This window comes from Heterocephalus glaber, unplaced genomic scaffold, assembly GCF_053883595.1.
Source record: "Heterocephalus glaber isolate CG9 unplaced genomic scaffold, H.glaber_assembly_v1.0 deba00000901, whole genome shotgun sequence".
Classification (NCBI taxonomy): Eukaryota; Metazoa; Chordata; class Mammalia; order Rodentia; family Bathyergidae; genus Heterocephalus; species Heterocephalus glaber.
This window is the reverse complement of record NW_028258171.1, coordinates 11,103,308-11,126,286: the sequence shown is the minus strand read 5'-3', so window position 1 is coordinate 11,126,286 and position 22,979 is coordinate 11,103,308. Positions and strand designations below refer to the sequence as shown.

General features: G+C 39.0%; 1 long non-coding RNA gene across 17 annotated transcripts in view; it reads left to right on the top strand.

Annotated features, from left to right (window-relative positions):
• LOC147828824 (uncharacterized) overlaps positions 1–22,979 on the top strand; it is a 557,189-nt gene that overhangs the window by 136,860 nt on the left and 397,350 nt on the right. For 5 of the 17 annotated variants that reach the window (XR_015450081.1, XR_015450079.1, XR_015450077.1 and 2 more), the window contains one exon: positions 15,542–15,579. The exons of 11 other annotated variants lie outside the window; for them this stretch is intronic. This is a non-coding gene — a long non-coding RNA (uncharacterized LOC147828824). Of the gene's footprint in view, positions 1–7,629; positions 10,979–15,541; positions 15,580–22,979 lie in introns of those variants that run through there. One more of the 17 variants, XR_015450085.1, reaches the window with a different exon arrangement.

Here is a 22,979-nt window from a genome sequence, read left to right as displayed (position 1 = left end):
TGAAACAGAGGCTTTGGAAGTCTGTGGAAAAGGTTAGAAAAGAGATCCCTTCTTGTAAGATTTTATAGGAAATCACATGTTTTGTCATTCTTATCAACAATTGACTTTCCAATGCACATGATTTAAACATAGAATCAAAATCTATAAGCTAGAAGGCATTGGATTAATAGATTTTAGGTTTGGAAGAGTCTGAAATGAACCTTGATTTTTTTTTAACCAGTAAAATGCAAATTGGACTCATCTGTAAAAGTTTCTTTAAACTCTATAATTCTCAAAATGTTATGATTCAGAGATCTAAGCTGTTTCTAGTGCCATGTACCCCAGTGGATGAGGGGAAAGAAATGATTAAAGATGTTTATCTTTAATTTACCAGGCAGGCATTTGAAAATGATTTCTCAAATGAACCTAGCAGCCACTTATGGGGATGATAGTAGCATCACTTAGGGTCTGACCTAGTGATGTTCACTGTCCATTGAGGTAGGCTGGCATTTGCCTAATGCAGGCCAAATTGTGATAAGGGATCTACAGCTAGTTAAAGTGGGAAAATGTGGGAAAGAGGAGGAGGTGATTAAGTCTGACTGAGGGAGAAGTCATATGTGAGTGGAGATTTTAAAAATAAGGAGTTTGCCTGATGAAAAATGAGAATAAGGCATTTGGGGAGAGGCGTGGTGGCTTGGTCAGAGATAGAGATACCTGATGGTAAAAGTGGTTGGGAGATGAATCTATGTTAGAATCACTTTGGAAGTTCTTTGAACTCTACACTGCAGATTTTGGACATTATCCTGTAGAAAGTGGTGAACCAACAGCAATAGTAGAATAGTGAATAGTAGAATGACATGATTCAGTTGTTTTTCTTTTTTCTTTTCTTTTTTTTTAAACTGGGAACAATTTGGAGCAGGATTGGGAGCAGATAATAAAGGAGCTTCTTCAGGCAATTGTAGAAAATTGAGGTTCACCAGTCATTAAAACCTTAAAAAAAATAGAAGACACACCCAGAAGTGTGTTTTACTAATTTCCTGGGTTTCTTAGTCCAATCAAGTTGACAAGCAAGATTAACCATCACAAGCATAGTTAAGCTGATGGGAAGGGTGAGACGGTCTTGGCATCACACTACAGTGTCACATACACACCCCTGTTCATAGGAGCTCAATTCCCAATAGCTAAGCTCTAGAAGCAGCTTATGTGCCCATCAATAGATGAATGAATACACAAAATGTGGTGTATATGCATAATGCAATGTTATTCAGCCATACAGAAGAATGAAATCATGCCATTTGGAGGGCAGGAAAGTGAGTAGAACTAGAGACCATAATATTAAGTGAAATAAGTCAGATAGAGAGAGTTAACTATTGTTGGGAACAATTCTACATAATTTTGGGGAAAAATCATTTCACAGTTAAAATTGTGATTAGGCCTAGTTTTCCTGCCTAGAGGCCAGCTATGGCATGTCGAGACATATCTCCAATAGTCCAGTGATGCTGTGATGCTCCAGGGCAAGATTACACCAGCTGATGACATACTGGGGAGGAACATATTACGTTTCTTACTCCCAGTGTACCCAAACATGCCGCACGGAGTCATCTGTTACATGTTACTCCTGATGTACCAAATTAAAGTGTGGTAAGCTCAGGGTCTGTCATCTTTGCTGCCAGAGCAGCATTGATCAGGCCCAAAGCTCAGCTTCTTCTCTAAGTCTCAGTTTTCTATCTTTTCTGTCTAATTAATTAATTCACCTTGTGCTGTCATGGCTTGCAGGAGACTAGGACTTACTGCAGAGGTTCTAGTAATGTCCCCTTTCCCTGTTTCCTACAAAATATCAAATGAATTCTCTTATATGAGAAACCTAAAATAAAAATAAAAGAGTGAGATAGAGTAGAGATGGTAGGAAACAAACAAAGACATTTTAGAGACTGGGAAGGGGATGAAAAGGAGGAAGGAGATAGGTACAGAGAGGGTAAAGGGATTGAAAGTGATCAAGGTATCTTATATACTTGTACCAATTCCCCCAAATCAATGTCACATTATATATTACAAAGCTGTACTTAAAATAAAGGACTTTTGTGACCATGGGCTCCGGGCATGGGGATTCAGGGGAATGGAAGTATTTAGAATGATTCTTTGGTATCTGGTTTTGGTCTTGGATGGATGTTGATACCATTTACTACTGCTTTGGAGAACAAATTAAGTTTCTGAGAAACTGTGGTGCTTGTAGGAAATTCAAGTTGCCTTGGATATGTGGGTCTGTGACTAGGAGAGGTGTGATTGGGAGGTAGGTTTGGGAGTGGCCACTATCAGAACTACCAGCAGCTTCTGACTTAGCTCTGCACAACTTCTGTTTAGGTGGAATTTTCAGTGCTCTCCCCCACTCCCAATGGAGAAGTTCTTAAGTGAAATTTTAAATGGGATTTTGTAAAACAGTAAGGTGCATGTAGTAAGTGCCCAGGCAGTACATTTGATCAGTTTTATTATCATAGGTAGCAAGAAGCCATGGCAAGTCAGAATAGGAGAATCAAATGGAAAATTAAAAATTTCATTGTACTCTAGTGTCTAGGACCTCTCAGGGACAGATGGTTATTTAGCAGAAATTCATTTTCCTTGGAATTAGCAAACAAACAAAAACCAACCAACTTGCAACCAAGAGACCTAGCCAGAGACCTAGCCAGTGAGGACCCCCCAGGCACGCCCACCAGCCACAAGCTCAGCGTTTGGGTACCTGCAACAACAGCTCCCCCCCCCCCGCCTCTTGGCTGTGCACCTACTTGGATCCACACTATAGAGGCACAGGGGGGAAATTTAGACTTGCACCCCACAAAAAGCCATTGTCCTGAGCTGCAGAAGTGAACAACAGAGAGAGGGGCTCTCTCAGGCTTCCTGATGAAAACTGAAGCCCACTGGAAAAGTGAAGAGAATCTCTGCAATAAAGGGACACCAGACATCCTTACTTGGTAAGTTGTAGGGATCATCACCTCCCATCGGAACCTGGACTATCTTCAAGGGAAAGGCAGCTGGAACCTGCAATTGAACTTTGCAGAGTTCAACCCTGCAGAAGGACAGGGAGCTCAACTTGGGACTTGCAGTCAGAAATCTGCCTGAATCTCATGAGTCTGTGACTGGCTTACTGAGACTCATTGACTTATAACTGCACACTGCTGCCCTCGTTGTCTATTGTGACAGCAGAGACACACCCTGAAGGAGGCCCTTCATTTTTATCTTTTATTTGTTATTTTCAAAATTACCACTATTTTTTTTTTGCTCTTATTTTTAATTTTTTTCTTCTTTGCTACTCTTTTAAAATTTTTATTTTTCTCTTTTTTCTTTCTTTTCTCTTTTCTTTTTCTCACTGTCTGCCTGACTCCCTTGCTGTCCCACATTGTTCTTCATCTCTCTTTGTGTTCCTGTTCTGCCCCTAATTCGTATTTCTTCTTTATCTTTCTTTTCGTCTTTTTCCTTCTCTCACCTGTGTCCTCTGGCCTCACTGCTAACCTTCCTCTATCTTTCTACCTACCTATTACTCCCTCCTCAACTCCTTCTAACTCCCCATCCCAATGAGTAAAGTTACTATATTGAAGAGTTCATTCACTATAAACATATGTTGGGTTGGTCCTTGATTTTGATTTATTCACACAGTCAAAGGTGATAGATTAATAACTACCACAAAGTGTCATTTTCTAAGAGGTGCTTGATGCTATTGTGTTGCTGATTGTATCACTTGGGCTAAGGTGTTGTGATTGATCTAATCAATTGTCTTCCTGGTATAATGAAAATGAGACAGCCTAAGTGCCATTAGAGACTCCAAACCTAAAGACCAGCTATATCTGGAAGACATCTCTGAGAAGCAATCATTCCATAAGTGTTCTAAGTACATCAACAAAGATACTTAAAATAAGCAACTTCAAAATATAAACCCAGGAACTAAACCAAGGACAGTACCAAAAACAAAAATAAGAAGACATTTTAGTAGGGCACAAATTCAGACTTCCACCCCACGAAAGGCAAATTCTGGGGGAAACAAGGTGGAAAAGTCTGATAATCAACCACCTGGACACCCTGAACTGATAGCGCAGGAAGTAACAAAACAGATGAATGAGGCTCTAGAAAAATTCAAAACAGAAATAATTTCCCAGATAACTACAGAGATGGTGAGCAGAATGAAAGACATGATTAGAGGCTCTAGAACAGAAACAGATAAAAAAAATAGATGTGATCAGAAACATGCTGGAAGCCATGAATGCCCAGCATAAGAAAGAAATGAAAACCATGATTGTCCAACATAAGAAAGAAATGGAATCCATGAAACAGATTCAAATAGATATTCAGGAGATTAAAAACTCCATTGAAAGCATGCAGAGCAGATTAAGGGAATCTGAATATAGAATATCAGATATAGAAGACAGGGTTGCGGTTAAGGACCATGAAAACAGAGATCTCTTCAAAATAGTAAGGGACCCACAAACACATGGAAATTGAATAACACCCTCCTGAATAACCAATGGGTCACAGAGGAAATTAAAGAAGAAATTAGACAGTTTCTACAAGTAAATTATAATGTCAGTACAACATACAGGAATCTGTGGGACACAATGAAAGCAGTTCTACGTGGTCAATTCATAGCAGTGAATGCCCATATTAGGACAACAGAGAGAACTCAGTTAAATAACCTAATGTAGACCCCCAAGCTCCTAGAAAAAGAAGAGCATAACAAACACAAAGCTTGTACAAGAAAGGAAATTATAGTGATCCGAGCAGAAATCAATGCAATGGAGACTAAGAGAATGATACAAAAAAAATCAATGAATCAAAGAGTTGGTTTTTTGAAAGAATAAATAAAATTGATAAACCTTTAGCCAATCTCATCAAAAAAAAGGAAAGAAAAGTCTCAAATCCATGCAATTAAGAATGAAAAAGGTGAAGCCACAACAGATCCAGAAGAAATCCAGAGGATCATCAATACCTACTTTGAGAACCTGCACTCTAATAAAATGGAAAACACAGAAGAAATGGACAGATTCTTAGACACATACGAATTGCCAAAATTAAATGAAGAAGATATAGAAATTCAAAACACCCCAGTAACAATGAGTGAAATTGAAAATATAATAAAAAATTTACCAACAAAGAAAAGCCCAGGTCCTGATGGCTTCATTGCTGAATTCTACAAGACATTTAAAGAAGAACTATTGCCATTACTCTTTAAAATCATCAAGGAAATTGAAAGGGAAGCAAAGCTTCCAAATTCATTCCTGGAAGCAAGTGTTACTTTGATCCCCAAACCAGGGAAAGACCCAACCCAAAAAGAGAACTACAGACCAATCTCCCTAATGAACATAGATGCAAAAATCCTCAACAAGATACTGGCAAACTGAATACAGAGGGTCATCAAGAAGATCATACACCCTGACCAAGTTGGATTTATCCCAGGGATGTAAGGATGGTTCAACATTTGAAAATCAATAAATGGAATACACTATATTAACAGAGTCAAGGACAAAAACCATATGATCATCTCAATAGATGCAGAAAAAGCATGTGACAAAATCCAACACCCATTCATGATAAAAATGCTACAGAAAATTGGAATAGAAGGTCTTTATCTCAACTTGATTAAGGCTATCTATGAAAAACCAACAGCCAACATTATACTAAATGGTCAAAAAACTGAAAACTTTCACGGTAAATCAGGAACAAGACAAGGATGCCCACTATCACCACTCCTGTTCAATATAGTTCTGGAAACATTAGCCATAGCAATTAGAAAAGAGAAAGAAATAAAAAGAATAAAGATAGGAAGGGAAGAAGTGAAACTGTAATTATTTGCTGATGATATGATACTTTACATAGAAGACCCAAAAAACTCAGCCAAAAGACTTCTAGACTTAATTGACAGATTCAGTAGAGTAGCTGGATATAAGGTCAACACTCAAAAACAATAGCCTTCTTACACTCAAATAGCAGACTCATTGAGAGAGAAATTAGGAAAACAATTCCTTTTACAATAGCATCCAAAAAAATGAAATATCTAGGAATCAGTCTAACAATGGAAGCAAAAGACCTCTACACTGAAAAGTACAAGACTCTGAAGAAGGAGATCAAGGAAGATATAGGAAAATGGAAATACATCCCTTGTTCCTGGGTAGGAAGAACCAATATAGTGAAAATGGCCATACTTCCAAAAGTACTATATAGATTTAATGCAATGCCAATTGAAATCCCAACAATATACTTCACAGAACTAGAGAAAACAATCCTAAAATTCATTTGGAAACAGAAGAGATCTAGAATAGCAAAAGCATTTCTAGGCAACAGAGACATGGCTGGGGGTATCACAATCCCCAACTTGAAAGTATACTTCAAAGCTACTGTGATAAAAATAGCATGGTACTGGCAAAGAAACAGACCTGAGGATCAGTGGAATAGATTAGAAGATGCAGAAACAACTTCAGACATACTCAGCCACCTCATCTTTAACAAAGGAGCCAACCCTCCTCATTGGAGGAAAGATAGCCTATTTAGTAAATAGTATTGGAAAAACTGGATTTCAACCTGCCAAAGATTAAAACTAGACCTATATCTATCACCATGCACTAAACTAAGATCAAAGTGGATTAAAGATCTAAATATTAAGATAGAAACACTAAACTTGCTGGAAGATAAGTTAGGTAGAACTCTTGAAGACATTGGCATAGGAAAAGACTTTAGTAACAATACCTCAGTAGCACGGGAACTAGCACAAAGAGTCAACAACTGGGATCTCATCTTATTAAAAAGCTTCTGTACTGCAAGAGAAACCACCAACAGAGCTAAGAGACAACCTACAATGTGGGAAAAAGTTTTAGCAGCTGTACCTCAGACAAAGGACTACTATCTAGACTATATAAGGAACTGAAAAAAATCAGACCCCCCAAATTCAAAGACCCAATTCAAAAATGGGCATCTGAAATGAACAGACATTTCTCAGACCAAGAAGTAAAAGCAGCAAATAAACATATGAAAAATTGTTCAACAACACTGGTCATTTGAGAGATGCAGATGAAAACAACACTGAGATTCCACCTCACCCCAGAAAGAATGGCTGCTATCAAGAAATCAACCAATAACAAATGCTGGCTGGGATGTGGGGAGAAAGGAACCCTTCTCCATTGTTGGTGGGAGTGCAGACTGGTGCAACCACTGCAGAAATCAGTATGGAGACACCTCAAAGAATTAGGACTGGAGGTCCCATTTGACCCAGCTGTTCCCCTGCTGAGTATCTTACCCCCAAAATTAAAAGAATCATACCACAGTGAAACATGTGCACCCATGTTTATAGTGGCACAGTTTGTAATAGCTAAAGCTTGGAAACAGCTCAAGTGCCCATCAACTGGAAACTGGATAAAGAAAATGTGGTTTTTTAATAAAATTGAGTACTACTCAGACATAAAGAATGAGAAACAAGCCATTTATAGCTAAATGGATGCATATTGAGGCAATACTCTTAAGTGAAATAAATAAGACACACGTGTAAATATCGAATAGTTTCTCTGGTGTGAGAAACTGAAAGTGTAATTAAGGATTAAAATTATTAAAATGAATAATTGATAATTTGAAATAGGAAAAGGTCCAAAGGTGTATGGGTGGTGGGAGGGGAAGGGGAAAGGAAAGAAGGGAAAGGAAAAATTATTAGAAAAAAAAGAAATGGAAACAAAGTCTATGTAAATAGGGAAGGGCGGAGCGGGTGAAGGGCGCACAGGTAATGGGGGAAAAATTAGAACCAAGATACATCATGTACAGGTACGAGCACCCGATGATAAATGTAAAAGTATTGTATACCTAAAATGTACCAATAAAAGGATTTAAGGAAAAAACCCCACAAAAACCAAAAACCAAAAACAAACCAACCAAAAAAGTCAAGAGGTAGAGTTCTTTAGACTTCACCTTCTGAATTTCTGCATGACTATGCTAGGATCAAGTGAAGATAAGAAATCTCCCTGAAAAGTCAGAAGAAAAGAAAACCCCAAATAAGGCCCAAACCAATAAAGATTTGTTTTCAAATCGGCACTAAATGCTGGACGAGTACAAATTGTTTCCTTTTCCATGGCTACCCTTTACTTTTCCTAAGGATTTTAGGTCTGTTTCTTTGCTAGAAAAACATTTGAAGAAGCAAGCGAGGAAAAGGTACAGGATGTCAGTCTGCTGAAGTCTTCCCTGGTGTGCCTATGGTGCCGTGCATGCCTGTGGGGATCCCAGAGCAGTGACTTAATTGTAGGATATTTCTGCACCTTTGTGTTATGACTGGCAGTGGCAGCAGCAGCAACAGCAGAAGAGAATTGGATTTAGCTGTGATGGCCTGACAGTATCTTTTGTCCACTACTAGCTGTTCCTGACATTGAAATGGTGAGGGATTGAAATGCTTTCATGGTCAATGTGTCCTTGACTTCATGGGCCAATGACATCAGTTCTTACTACTTGGAATTTGACATTGGAGTTTGTCTACAACAATTTTAGTATATGAGCTGCTGAAGCAAGCACAGTTTGTCTACAACAAATAAGAGTTTCCTGTTAAGACTCACATTTAGATTGGTGTTCCAAGATTCTCCAGTGGCCATACATATGCAATTTGAAGAGTCCTTTGAACATCAAATGGCTCTCAAAAAAGACTTTTTTTTCCCCAGCTGTATATGAAGGAGAACATGATTCAAAGGAAAACAATCACACTACAGGCTTTTTCTGAGGTAAATCACGAAAGAGAGCTCTGGGTCAGAAATTGCTTTCACTTATGCCTTTCCCCCCCGGTAATCAATTCAGTTTTTATTATAGGCTGCTTTACAGTTGGCTCATTGGGGCCTTGAACTCATCCTGTGGTTATTTCTCCAAGAGCTTCCATTTTATCCTTCCTGCAATAATAGCTTTTATTTTATTTAAGCTTATTATCAGACAAAGACTGAAGGGTTCTTATCTTCCCCCTGATATGTGCTGGCATCCTTGAAAATGGTAGTTTTTTTTCCCCTGGCCCTGAAACAATTTTACTATCTTTGGATGTTTGGTGTATTTGAGTGGTTGTGCCCTTTCTGGAGCAAGTGATTATTGACCAGAAGTTCATTTTCTTTAGAGTTAGTGAACAAACAAACACAAAGAGGTAGAGTTCTTCTCTGGAGCTATCTTCTGAATTTTGTAAACCACAGATGAATCAGCTGCGGAATGGTATAACTCCTGGAAAAGGTAAAAAGAGGGTAAAAACCCCCAAATGATTGAAAAAATTCTGCTGTGTGGAGGGTGCTGTGGGTTTTCAGTGAGAAGGGAGTAACAGCTGGAGCCTAGCTGAGAAGGAAAGAAGGCTGGGCTGTGTGCCCATGGCTGGGACTCTGCTGGAAGGATGCTAGCAACACGATATATTATGCTTTGCAGACAAAGCAGTACTGTAAAAATAACCTGCAATCAGTGTTAAGATCCCATGATGCAAGCTCACACCTGCCCACACAAACCTCTTTCTCTCTATGGGAAAACAAGAGGCAGAGCTCCAGGAAGAGGGGCTGTGGAGAGGTGTTTCTCTCTAACGCAGAGAGGGCGTGTGAAAAAACTCACAGCCAAGTATTGGGTGTGTTCAGAAAGGAGAGTCTATTTTTATGTTTATTTTTGGTAGCAGGGATCGAACTTGGGACCTAGCACTTGCGAGGCAGGTGGCGGAACCACTGAGCTAAATCCCCGGTCAGGGAGAGTCTATTTTAAAGCAGTTGACTCAGGGAATATTGTTTGCAAGTTGAGCTGCGGTGCCTGGGACTGGCATAGAGCTTCAGTAGTTGTTTCCTATTCAAGTAAAATGCTGTGGTTTATATTTACCCATGACATTGAGTAGCAGTCCTGTAAACTGAGGTCTAAGTAAAAGTGTTAAAAAGGGAAAGCCATTTTCAGCCAGTCTTTTATTTTTGCCCTAAGGCTGACCTCCACAGATTTTTAGTTCAATATCATTTTGTTATTAGACTCAAAAGTCTGACCTTAAGCACCCCTTAATGTGTGGTTTTTGGAGATATACCTGACTGTGAATGGCCGGGTTAATCTGCTAAACTGTGAGGGCCAGTTCCTTGCTCCTTGAGTTTCTCAATACCAGAAATCTGTCTTCTTCTTTCAAAAACATAATTTGTAAATTCACTACAGATGATCAATGATACAGAATAGATTTCTTTATTTTTCCAGTTCCACTTTTATTGCCCAATCTTGGATACAACAATGTTAGAGTCCAGTGTAAGCTTTTAGAAAGTGATTACAGCAGAATGCAACAAACTGGGAACTCTGATTTAAATGAAGGATTGCTATCCATCTTCAGGGATTGTGGAGTCCATGAGAAGGTGACCAGAAGGGTGATTTGTCCAGAAAAAGACACAGCTTATTCTTACTTGTGAGTGTGAAAGTAACTCATCCTTACATTGATCCAACACAGTTTCCACAACAATACCTCCAAGTGTCATTGTCATATCAATGGCTATCAAATATTTTGGGCCATGACTACAGTAAGAAATATCACTAGCCAATGTCTACACACAGTCACTCTCAGACAAACAGAAGTTTGAAGGGACAAAATACAGGCAATGTGCTCTGGTTCCACCCCATGCTGCTGCCTGTGCTGTTCTATCCTACCCTACCCTAAAGACTGGCATGACTTGGATCACAGCTTATTAGGAGTTGCAACACGCTGTTTGAAACCTCTGAGCTATTGCCTATTGCTTTGGCTTGCCCATCACACCAGCATGAATAAAATACCTATTTTCTGTTTTTGTACCAAAGCCCCTAGAAGAAAGAGGAACTCAGTTCTTTGAAGGGGGGAACTGTCACCTGGAATTAATGACCAAACTTTGGAGCTTGGAGAACTCAGCACCACTTGTGGGAGTTGTGAAGGCTGCTGAGACCTGACCAGGGCCCACTACTTTAATGCTGTGCAACTCTGTGTTTATAGTGGCACAATTCATAATAGCTAAATCTGGGAAGCAGCCTAACTGTCCATCAACAGGTGAGTGGATACAGAGAATGTGGTGTTTATACACAGTGGAGACTATTCTGTCATGTAGAAGGATAAACTCGAGTCATTTATAGGGAAATGGATGCACCTCAAAACCATAATGTTACGTGAACTCAGACACACGCTTAAATATCAGATGGTTTCTCATATATGAGAAACCTCAAAGAAAAATAAAATGCAAAATAAAACATAGATAATAGGAAGTAGAGAGATCTTTCTCAAAGGGGAAGGAGATCAGAAGGTGGAGGGAGGGGAAAACAGGGGAGGGAAGGGGATGAAAAAAGGAATGAAGATGTGTTATGCATGCTTGCCAACTTCCCACAAGGAATGTAATCATTATATATTGCAAACATGTACTAATAAAAAATAAAAACTGAAAAAAAATTGAGGTTCATTTAGTATATTGTCCTATCACTAGCATTGCCACATTCAGCAAAACAAAAGCAAATAACAGGATGCCCAGGTAAATATGAACTTTAGACAAATAAATAATTTTTACTACCACACAGAGAATAGATTTCTAAGGAAAAACACCTTTCCCCCTATTGCTGACTCAATATTTTCTGATTTGTGTTCTAAAAATTACTAGTGTGGCAGAGAGGTTATTTGTGCTTCTTAGAAAGTGTTCTGTTGACAGATAAACCTGAGACTCTGAGGAAGTAACAGAGTCACTGGTGTGTGTGTGTGAGCATGTGTGTGCATGCCTGTGGTGTGTGTGTGTGTGTACTTAAAACACAGGGCATTTCAGAGTCTTGTCAGTCTCTCGTCAGTATGCCTTGGGTAAGGTGGTAAGCAGTGCTTTCCAGACTGATTTGACATTGATCTAGGGAATCCAGCTTTTGAAACAGTACAGTTGGGTCTATTTTCCTTATGGGAGGGTTTTTTTTTTTACATAAAAATTACTTCACTGCAATTTTTCTACAACTTTAGCCTATTTATATATGTGATATTGTTGATGTTTTGAATAAAGCAACATTTATAAAAATGTCAGATAGCTCTAAAAATGAGAAAGAAGTACACTAATTTTCTAATACTTCCTGTAAATGCTTGATATCCCTACCATAATATATAGGTTAATTTATACTTTCTTAATTTCTAGGCTCAATTTTTAAAATCCAACTTTCCCTTCCTATTATCAGTGGCAGTGGTGACACATTTTTTAAAAAAATTGTGCATATCAGGTTCCCATCTTGTTTTATCAGTGCATATTTGTTATACAGATTAATGTGTTTCATTTTGGCAGAATCATACAGGCATATATTTTAGTGTATGTGTTGCTGAAGTGAGGACTCATACATTCACAAAGAGCATTGAACTGAAGATTCAAGCATTTTATTAAAATGATTCATTTTTATTATAGAAAATACAGAAAAGCATAAAAACAAAAATGAAAGAAATAAGAATCACCTGAAATCCTGAGCCCAGCGAGAGCCCCTATTGATGGTCTGTGTAACAGTTCAGAGTGCTAGCAGTTTACAGATGTGTTTTATTTGGCTGTGCAATATTTACATTTTTGAGTTGGAATGCCAACATTTAAAAACTGAATTATTTCTTACAGACACACCCATTTCAAACTTTTTCTGAAATACTGAAGGGCAGCAGCGTGTGGCGTGTGTTCCAGCATGACCAGTCTCAGGCCTAGGTCTCAGGTGCTCTCATTAGGAAAGTCACTCCTTTGTCCTGGTTTTTCTGGCCCTGTCCTGAGGTCCATGGGTTTGAAACCTCAGTTATAAGTCCTGGGCTTTTACTTCTTGGATGATATTTAATAAAATTTAGTTTAAAAAATGGAGTTAGTTTTTTTGCATTCAGTTATGCAGCTTTTCCCTCTTTCTATTGTTTTTTTTTGGAACTGAGGATCGAACTCAGGACCTTGTGCTTGTGAACAGGCGGCGGAATCCCTCTTGCTATTTTGAAAACATTTTCCCATGTCATTGTTTTTGCCTGCATAATATTGTATTATATAGTTATGCAATAATTTATATAACCAATCATCTACTATTAGGCTGATATGCAATTTCTTATTTAGTCTATTAAATATACAAAACGGAAATGAAATCCTTGTAGCAAAACTCATGCACATGCTCATGAGTGTCTTTAAAAGATAAAGTCTTATACTTGAAATTGTTGGTCAAAGAAGATACATAATTAGTAAGACTATTGCTAAGTATACTCAACTCTACATTTGCATACTTGACAATGGAATACAGTAATTTCTTCAGTGCTTTTAATAGACTAATGGTCTTTCTAGGAGCCTGGTGTTGGTAGGTAGTATTTCCCACATTTTGACACAGAACTCTTTTCTGACAAACTTCCCAATGGCTCATGACACAGTCCTCTTCTGTGGAGGAGAGTCCGAAAATTTCCCTCTAAATAGGTTGTGAAAAAGTGCTAAAAGGTGAAGCACATTCAAAGTCAGCTACATTGACACCACAGTTCTGTTCAGCTGACAGCTGAGTACTATGCTTAATTAGATTAAGTTATAAATTCCTCCTCTGACAGTTCTCTCCTTGAAAAGCCTGTGAGCCATTCTGGCTCTCATGGGTCTCCCTTACTATCTCCTTCTTCCTTCTTCCTCATTCATGCTGCCTGATAAAATCCTGATTAATTAATTAATTGTACTGGGGATCAAACTCAGGACCTTGTGCTTTGGAGGCAGGCATGGCACCACTGAGCTAAGTCCTCGGCCCTCCTGATTATTTTTTGATTATGTGTGGAAAAAAATGCCTACAGTAAATTCTTTGTAGAACACAAACTTTAAACAGATGAGCACATCAATAGACTTACTTGCAAACCTTGGAGGAGTGGCTGGTTTGGCAGCGTGGCCCGTGGGAGTTCTGTGCTTAGGGAGTGTTGAGGGTGAAGTTGCAGAGGAAGGCAAAGGAGGTGATGGTGGCCCCAGAGGGGGTGACCTGTGGCCTCCTGGGGAATGAAGTTGAGTGGTTAGACGTTAGAGCTCCCTCCAGCTGAGGGCAATTCCTGGGAATCTGCTATGAGCAGCCAAAATGCGTTATCACCCAGAAAAGCAAGCACCTTGGCTGGGGAGAGAAGATGGAGGCAATGCATCAGAACACAGGTCAAATTCCACCTCATGTCTCAATTGGGTCTACTTGCCTCATACCAATTTACTCCTGGTAATAGCTCCTCCATTATTTCCTTTGGTCCCCTTTCTTGGAGAAAGATAAAGGTCGTTGACATGAACTACATCTTCCACTGCTGTGGGTGGTTCCAGGGCTATACTGATGCTCATCATCTCCCTCCTCTAGTCTCCCCTTGCATGCAGCAGTCCTCCTGGTCTAGGTGGGTTGCCACTGGGGTGACCAGTCCTCTCTTCCTAAGGATTCCTGGCCACCATGCCTTTCTCAGATTACATGTAGTATCAATACTTGTCTATTTACCAATACAATTAAGCTAGAGCACCAAAGCAAACCCCTGGGCCACTTAAGTGTTGGACATTTCTTCCCTGTCCCTACTGTCTAACAGCATGCCATACCTCATGCTGCTAATGAGGGGGTCAACCACCCCTTGGCGGTATATAATTCTTCTCTTTGTCCAATGATGGTCTTTTGGCATGAGGCACCTGAAGAAATACAGTGGCAGCTATAGCTAAGGATTGATGTAATTTTTTCTGTATCCCCTGAGGGAAGTATTTTTCTTCTATACCCGTGGGACTCAGAGTTCCAGGAACAGGAATATTTTATAAGTGACATGATGGTTAACTTCATGTGTCCATTTGCCTGAACCATGGTACCCAGATATATGATCAAACATTATTCTAGATATTTCTGGAAGCATATTTTGGGGTGAGATTAGCATTTAAATCTGTGGATTTTGGTAAGGCTATTTGCCCTGTGTAATGTGGGTGGGCCTCACCAATCAGTCAAAGCCTGAAAAGAACAAAAGACCAGTCTCTCCTGAATGGGAGAAAATTCTGGGAGTTTGGATTGGGGTGTCCAGAGGTTGCCAATTGGTCTTCCACATCATAGCACCTCTTATCCCAGAGGCCAAGGGGCCAATGTGGGGATTCTGTCTACTTAATTGTTGTTTATATTTTGGTGGAAACAAGGAAATGACCACTGGACATGGGCCCTGATTCCTAATGTACTCATTGTGAAGTAAACTTAGAATAGAACTATTTATATTCCTCTTTAATAGAGGGGCCACTATGACATTTTGGACATCAGTGTTAACTTGGAGCCTGTGTCAAACAGTGCTCAGAATGCCTTTCCCCAGTGTATAGTTACCCAGGTATATGATCTTAGGTCCATTTGGCAAAGAACTGGGATCTTCACTGCCATATACACTTAATTTGGTGTTTCAGGGTCTTTCCTCCTAGGAACCTGGTCTTTCCTTCAGCCAATGGGTTCAGGTTTGAAAATCAGGCTCAGATCCAGAAACTGGACAAGGTATCATAGAAATTTCTCTCTCTGTCTCGGCTATCCATTCCTTACATCCCTGATGCTTGATTTCATAGATTAAGAAATACTCATTAGTTGCTTATCCATCTTGTGCCTATGGACTGCATGTTCTATTAGCCATTTCCATTTTCCCTTGCAGATCAGGATCCTATGTTTTCGTCTGGAAGCTCCTTCAAGGTAGGATGACTTTCTTCTAACGGGCCTTGTGCTTTTTGGTTGGGTTATATTTTAATTTGATGATTGATTTTAGCTACTAACTAGGAAGAGAGGTGCCAGGTGGCAGGTGCAACCCTGAGTGGGAGCTCATATTTTCCTGTAAGATTCAGGCCTCTACATTGTTTGCAAGCAAGGGAGAATTCTGGCCTTCAACACAGGAGTGGAACACTTCTTAGGGGAACCAGGAGCTTCAAAATTTTAAAATGTGTCAACCTAGGGGTCTTTATACATTCCAAATCTTAGGACTCTTCCCAGGAAGATCTCTGATCTTGGCAAAGTAGACTTAGCAGGGTGGAATATTCAACCTTTCCTTTAGCTCTGCTCTCTTTGCAATTACATTCTGAACCTGGTTTTTGGCTCTTTTGATTTTTGGGGTGTAAGATATGACATTGTTTTAAAATATTATCAACTAGACCCCTTTATTTTCCTAATACACATTGAATTAATGATCAGTCACCCTCAGTTTTTCTCAGTCTTCCTCCAGAACATTGATACACCCAGCAATAGCGATCTGATTCTGTCATCCTTACAATAACTACTTCTCAAATGCCCAAGACAATATACCCATCAGTGCATTCCTTTCTGCCAGTGTCCCATCTTGATTCACTGCTGGTGAAGATTTTAACCATCACACTCTTACTAAATGTCAGGGACTTTAGGACTACATGTACCACCAGTGATGAAGTCTTTATCACCAGTCAGTAAGCCAGCAGGTAGACCAGCTTCAAGATCCTATTTTAAATTCAGCGCTCTCAGTAGTTTCTGGCAGAGGTGTTCTAGACACAAAGTTCACTGGGAAGTGATCTTGGGAATAACACTTGTGAGGAAGTTAGGGAAGCTGGTTGGGGCAGGGGGAGAATATAAAAGACAATACAGTCACAGCAGCCAACCCCTTGGGGAACTGCTCCTCAATGTCCCTTCAGAATAGTTCCAAACTGGGGCAAAGAAGTAAGGCCCTTGTACCCCTGCATCAACCAATTGTTGGGTGTAACCCTGAAGGAGAAGGTGTGCTGTTGGACAGGACAGTTTACTTGGCCCAAAGGCAGTGTCTAGGTAAAGAACTCAGCTCCGAGCCATGAGAAGCCAAGAAAATTACCACCTTGGTCTTGAAGAGGGAGCAGGGCTATCTGCCACAACATCCACCACAGCTGTGGTCTGAATCTAATAAGCATCATGAGCTTAACACCTCCAAAGCATAGCCTTATTTTTTTCTCTTTGAGCCTATTTTCAGTCTTTTCTTTGTAAATGCATTATAATGGATCTATGAGATTCAGACCATAGATTTTGGTTTATTTCTTTGCTGCTTGCCCCTCTCCACATCTGATACATTAGCAACTTTTCCCATCCAATTATTTTGAGTTTACCCTTTCCTCTACATCTCTACTGATGTTACTGGAGTCAAGTTACTATCATCTCTTGACAATATTGCCTTCTAATTTAAATTCTTGCTTCTAGTTTTGCTTCCTACAATTTATTTTTCACATGGCAATTATAATGATCTCATAAGGATGTAAATTAGATCACATAAGATTTTTACCTACATCCATCATGACTTTACGTTGCACTCAGAAAAATAAATAATAAACTCTTCAGTGTGGTTTATTCTGTTCTTCCTTTTTTCTCTGACTTCATCTTTACTTTTCCCCTTTACCATAAAAGCTGCTATTATTCTACTTAATTGTTATTTCATTTGTTTCAGCACTATATTCCCAGGTGATTTAACATAAAAATATAAGCCAATTGTGACAAATACCTGCTTTCTTCACTGCTGGATGGCTGTCTGTTTATGAAGTACTTGAGGCCAATAATACCAAATAGAAATTTGGTAGAGGGTTTATAAAAAATTGTTTTCATTTTCTCTTGAGATTATATAGCTTACACTGCCCCCTTTCCAGTTTTTCTGCCATGAATATAGTCAGAATGTCTGGGATCATTGTAACCATCTTGTGACCATGAAGAAAAGACCCCCCCCAAAAAAATCACAGTGACATTGACTATAAAATTACTGGGCATCTGAACAGGAGTCTGATTTCTGTTCCTTAAACACTCTTTTTTTCCCCTTAATTTATTTTATTTTAAAATTAATTTTATCAGTACATTTTAGGTATACAATATAATGACATTCATCATTGGGAATTTGTACCTTTACACAATATATCTTGGTTCTTATTTTTTCCCTATTCCCCTGCCCTCCCTTCAACCCCTCCACCCCTCCCTATTTACAAAGACTTTGTTTCCATTTTTTCATTTTCTCATATTTTTTCCTTTCCCTTCTTTCTTTTCCCCAATCCCTCCCACTTCCCCTTCCCCTTTGGATGTTTTCTTCCTATTTCATGTTATCTAGTACACTTTTTGATCCTTATAAACTATTCAGTATTTACACATGTGGGTCCCATTTATTTCACTTAAGAGTAAGGCCTCAATGTGCATCCATTTAACTATAAATGTCTCTAGTTTCTCATTTTTTTATGGCTGAATAGTACTACTGAGTAGTAGTATCTAGTATCCAGTTGAAGGGCAATTGGGCTGTTTCCAAGTTTTAACTATTATAAACTGTGCTGGTATGAACATGGGTGCACATATATCGCTGTGATATAACTCTTTTAATTTTTTTGGAAAGATACCCAGTAGGGAAACAGCTGGGTCAAATGGGACCTCTACTTCTAGTTCTTTGAGGTATCTCCATACTGATTTCCACAGTGGTTGCACCAGTCTACACTCCCACCAGCAGTGGATCAGGGTTCCTCTTTCCCCGCAGCCCCACCAGCATTTATTATTGGTTGATATCTTTTATTTTTAAAATTTTATTTTATTGGTACAATTTAGGTAAACAATATAATGACATTCATCATTAGAAATTTGCAACTTTACATAATCTCTCTTGGTTCTTATTTTTCCCTCTTCCCCTGCCCTCCCTTCAACCCCTCAATCCCTCCCTATTTACAAAGACTTTGCTTCCATATTTTCATTTTCTCAAATTAATTCCATTCCCTTCTTTCCTTTCCCTGACTCCTCCCACTTCCCCTTCCCCTTTGCCCCTTTTCTTCCTATTTCACATTATCTGTTATACCATTTAGTCCTTATTTACACTTTCAGTTTCTCACACTAGAGAAACTATTTGGTATTTACACATGTGTGTCCTGTTTATTTCACTTAAGAGTATCGCCTCAATGTGCATCCATTTAGCAATAAATGTCTCTAATTTCTCACTCTTTATGGCCGAGTAGTACTCCATTTTATAAAAACCCCACATTTTCTTTATCCAGTCTCCAGTTGATGGGCATTTGGGGTGCTTCCAATTTTTAGCTATTACAGATTGTGCTGCTATGAACATGAGTACACATATATCACTGCAATATGATTCTTTTAATTCTTTGAGGAAGATACCCAGCAGGGAATAGCTGGGTCAAATGGGACTTTCAGTCCTAGTTCTTTGAGGTATCTCCAAATTGATTTCCACAGTGGTTGCACCAGTCTACACTCCCACCATCAGTGGAGCAGGGCTCCTCTTTCCCCACAGCCCCGCCAGCATTTATTATTGGTTAATTTCATGATAGCAGCCACTCTTTCTGGAGTGAGGTGGAATCTTAGCATTGTTTTCATTTGCATCTCTTGAATAACCATTGATATTGAACACTTTTTCATATGTTTATTTGCTGTTTCTAATTCTTTGTCTGAGAAATGTCTGTTCACTTCAGATGCCCATTTTTGGATTGGGTCCTTCAATTTGGCAGTCTGATTTTTTAAAGTTCTTTATAGATTCGAGATAGTAGACCATTGTCTAAGGAGCAGCAGGTGAAGATTTTTTCCCACATTGTGGGGTGTCTCTTCACACTGCTGGTGGTTTCACTTGCTGTGGAGAAGCTTTTTAATAAGAAGAGATCCCACTTGTTGATTGTTTGTGCTAGTTCACGGGCAACTGAGGTTTTGTTCATAAAATCTTTTCCTACACCAGTGTCTTCAAGAGTTCTACCTAACTTCTATTCCAGCCAATTCAGCATTTCTATTTTAATATTTAGGTCTTCAATCCATTTCAATTTTAGTTTAGTGCATGGTGAGAGATATAGGTCTAGTTTTAATCTTTAGTATGTTAAAATCCAATTTTTCCAGCACCATTTATTAAAGAGGCTATCTTTCCTCCAGTGAAGGTGTTTGGATCCTTTATTGAAGATAGATGACTGAGCGTGTCTGTAGTTGTCTCGGCATCTTCTAATCTGTTCCACTGGTCCTCAGGTCTGTTTCTTTGTCAGTACCATGCTGTTTTTATCACAGTAGCTTTGTAGTAGAGTTGGAAGTTGGGGATTGTGATAACCCGTGCCATGTCTCTGTTACCTAGAATTGTTTTTGCTATTCTGGGTCCCTTCTTGTTCCAAATGAATTTTTGGATTGTTTCTCAAGGTCCATGAAGTATGCTCCTGGGATTTCAATTGGGATTGCATTGAATCCGTATAGCAGCTTTGGAAGTATGGCCATTTTCACTATATTGGGCCTTTCTACTCAGGAGCAGGGGATGTCTGTCCATTTTCTGAAATCATCTTCAATCTCTCTTTTTAGAGTGCTACAGTTTTCAGAGAAGAGGTCTTGATTTCTTTCATTAGGTTGATTCCTAGGTATTTCAATTTTTGGATGCTATTGTGAAAGGAATTGTTTGCCCTATTTCTGTCTCAGTGAGTCTATTGTTCATGTAGAGGAAAGCTATTGATTTTTGTGTGTTGACCTTGTATCCAGCTACTGTAGTGAATTTGGTTATTAAGTCTAGAAGACTTTTGGTGGCATTCTTGGGGTCTTCTATATAGAGTATCATGTCATCTGCAAATAATGACAATTTGACTTCTTCATTTCCTATCTCTATTCCTTTTATTTCTTTCTCTTGTTTAATTGCCGTGGCTAATGTTTCTAGAGCTATATTGAACAAGAGTGGTGATAGTGGACATCCTTGTCTTGTTCCTGATTTTAGTGTGAATGATTTCAGTTTTTGACCATTTCGTACGATATTGACTGTTGGTTTTTTGTAAATGGCTTTTATCAGTTTGAGGTAGTGACCAGCAATTCCAGTTTTTTATAGGGTTTTTATCATAAATGCATGTTGGATTTTGTCAAATGCTTTTTCTGCATCTATAGAGATAATCATACTGTTTTTGTCCTTGGCTCTATTGATGTAGTGTATTGCATTGATTGATTTGCGTATGTTAAACCATCCCTGCATCCCTGGGATGAATCCCACTTGGTCAGGGTGTATGATCTTCTTGATGATCTTCTGCATTCTATTTGCCAATATCTTATTAAGGAGTTTTGCATCTATTGTCATTAGTGAGATTGTCCTGTAGTTCTCCTTTTCGGTTGGGTGTTTCTCTGCTTTGGGGATCAAGGTGATGCTTGCTTCCAGGAATGAATTTGGGAGTATTGATTCCCTTTCAATTTCATTGAAGAGTTTAAAGAGTAGTGGCAGCAGTTCCTCTCTAAATGTCTTGTAGAATTCAGTGTTGAAGCCATCAGGACCTGGCTTTTCTTTTCTGAGTAATTGCTGTTATCTGAGTAATTATTTCTGATTTCATTTTTCCCAGATCCTCTTTTGTTGCCAGTTCAGAGAGTCCAGGTGGTTGAGTATCAGATTGTTCCATCTCATTTCCCTTTGGGGTTGCTGTAGGTGATCCAGAACTCTGTTTTTGAGGCTTGTTTATGTGTTTTCTCACTTCCACAGGGGGGCGGGGGTGCTTCTGGCGTCCACGCGGCTCACCTTCTCTGCCCTAGGAGCTTGGGATGGAGGCGTGGAGCTTCCTTCCGGGTGCTGGGACTGGCTGAGCTTCTCTGCCCTAAGAGCCTGGGATGGAGGCGGGGAGCTTCCTTCCAGGTGCTGGAACCAGCCGAGCTTCTCTGCCCTAGGAGCCTGGGATCAATGGAAGTTTTACTCAGGTGTGATTTTTTTTTGTTTTTGGTACTGGGGTTGGAACTCAGGTCTTTGCTCTTGCAAGACAGGTGCTGGAACCACTGAGCTAAATCCCCGGCAGGCTTTTCTTAGTTGGTAAGTTTTTAATTACATTTTCAATATCATTGGTTGATATTGGGTTGTTTAGAATTTTTAGGTCTTCTTTGTTCAACTTTGGTAATTCATATGTATCTAGAAATCTGTCCATTTCTTCTGTGTTTTCCATCTTATTGGCATATAGGTTCTGGAAGTAGGTATTGATGATCCTCTGGATTTCTGCTGGGTCTGTTGTAATTTCACCCTTTACATTTCTTTTTTTAAAATTTAATTTATATATTTATTGGTACATTTTAGGTATAAAATACATTTACATTTATCATTGGGTGTTTGTACCATAACATGATGTATCTTAGTTCTTATTTTTTCTCCCATTACCTCTGCACCCTTCACCCCCTCCACCCTTCCTTATTACCCTTTACATTTCTAATTGCATGGATTTGGGCCTTTTCTTTCCTTTTTCTGATAAGATTCGCTAAGAGTTTGTCAATTTTGTTTATTCTTTTGCAGAACCAACTCTTGGCTTCATTAATTTTTTGTATCATTCTCTTAGTCTCCATTGCATTGATTTCTGCTCTGATCTTTATAATTTCTTCCCTTGTATGATCTTTGGGTTTGTCCTGCCCTTCTTTTTCTAGAAGTTTGAGGTGCAGCATCAGGTTGTTTAATTGGGCTTGTTCTGCTTTCCTAATATGTGTATTCACTGATATGAATTTCCCTCATAAGACTGCTTTCATTGTGTCCCATAGATTTTGACATGTTTTATTGGCATTGTCATTTAACTGTAGGAACTGTCTGATTTCTTCTTTAATTTCCTTTGTGACCCATTGGTTATTCTGAAGTGTGTTGTTCAATTTCCATGTGTTTATGAAATTTTTTCAGTTTCTTTTGCTATTGATCTCCAGTTTCATCACACTATGATCTGACAATATATAAGGGATAACTTCAATTTCTTTGTGGTTACTTAAACACGTTTATGGTTACTTAAACACGGTCTATTTTGGAGAACAACCCATGTGCAGCTGAAAAGAATGTGTATTCTGATTTTGTGGGGTGGAACACTCTGTAAACATCTGTTAAGTTCATTTGTTCAAGAGTTTGATTGAGTTGTAGTATTTTATGACTTATTTTTTGTCTAGTTGGTCTATCTATTTGTGACAGTGGGGTATTGAGGTCCCCCACTACTATTTGTATTAGTGCATATATGACTTTTCATGTCTGTTAGTATTTGTTTTATATAGTTGGATGCAGTAGTGTTTGGTACATAGGTATTTATGATTGTCATCTCATCCTCTTGGATTCTTCCCTTTACAAGGATGTAGTGTTCTTCTTTGTCTCTCTTAGTCAGTGTTCATTTCAAATCTACTTGATCTGCAAA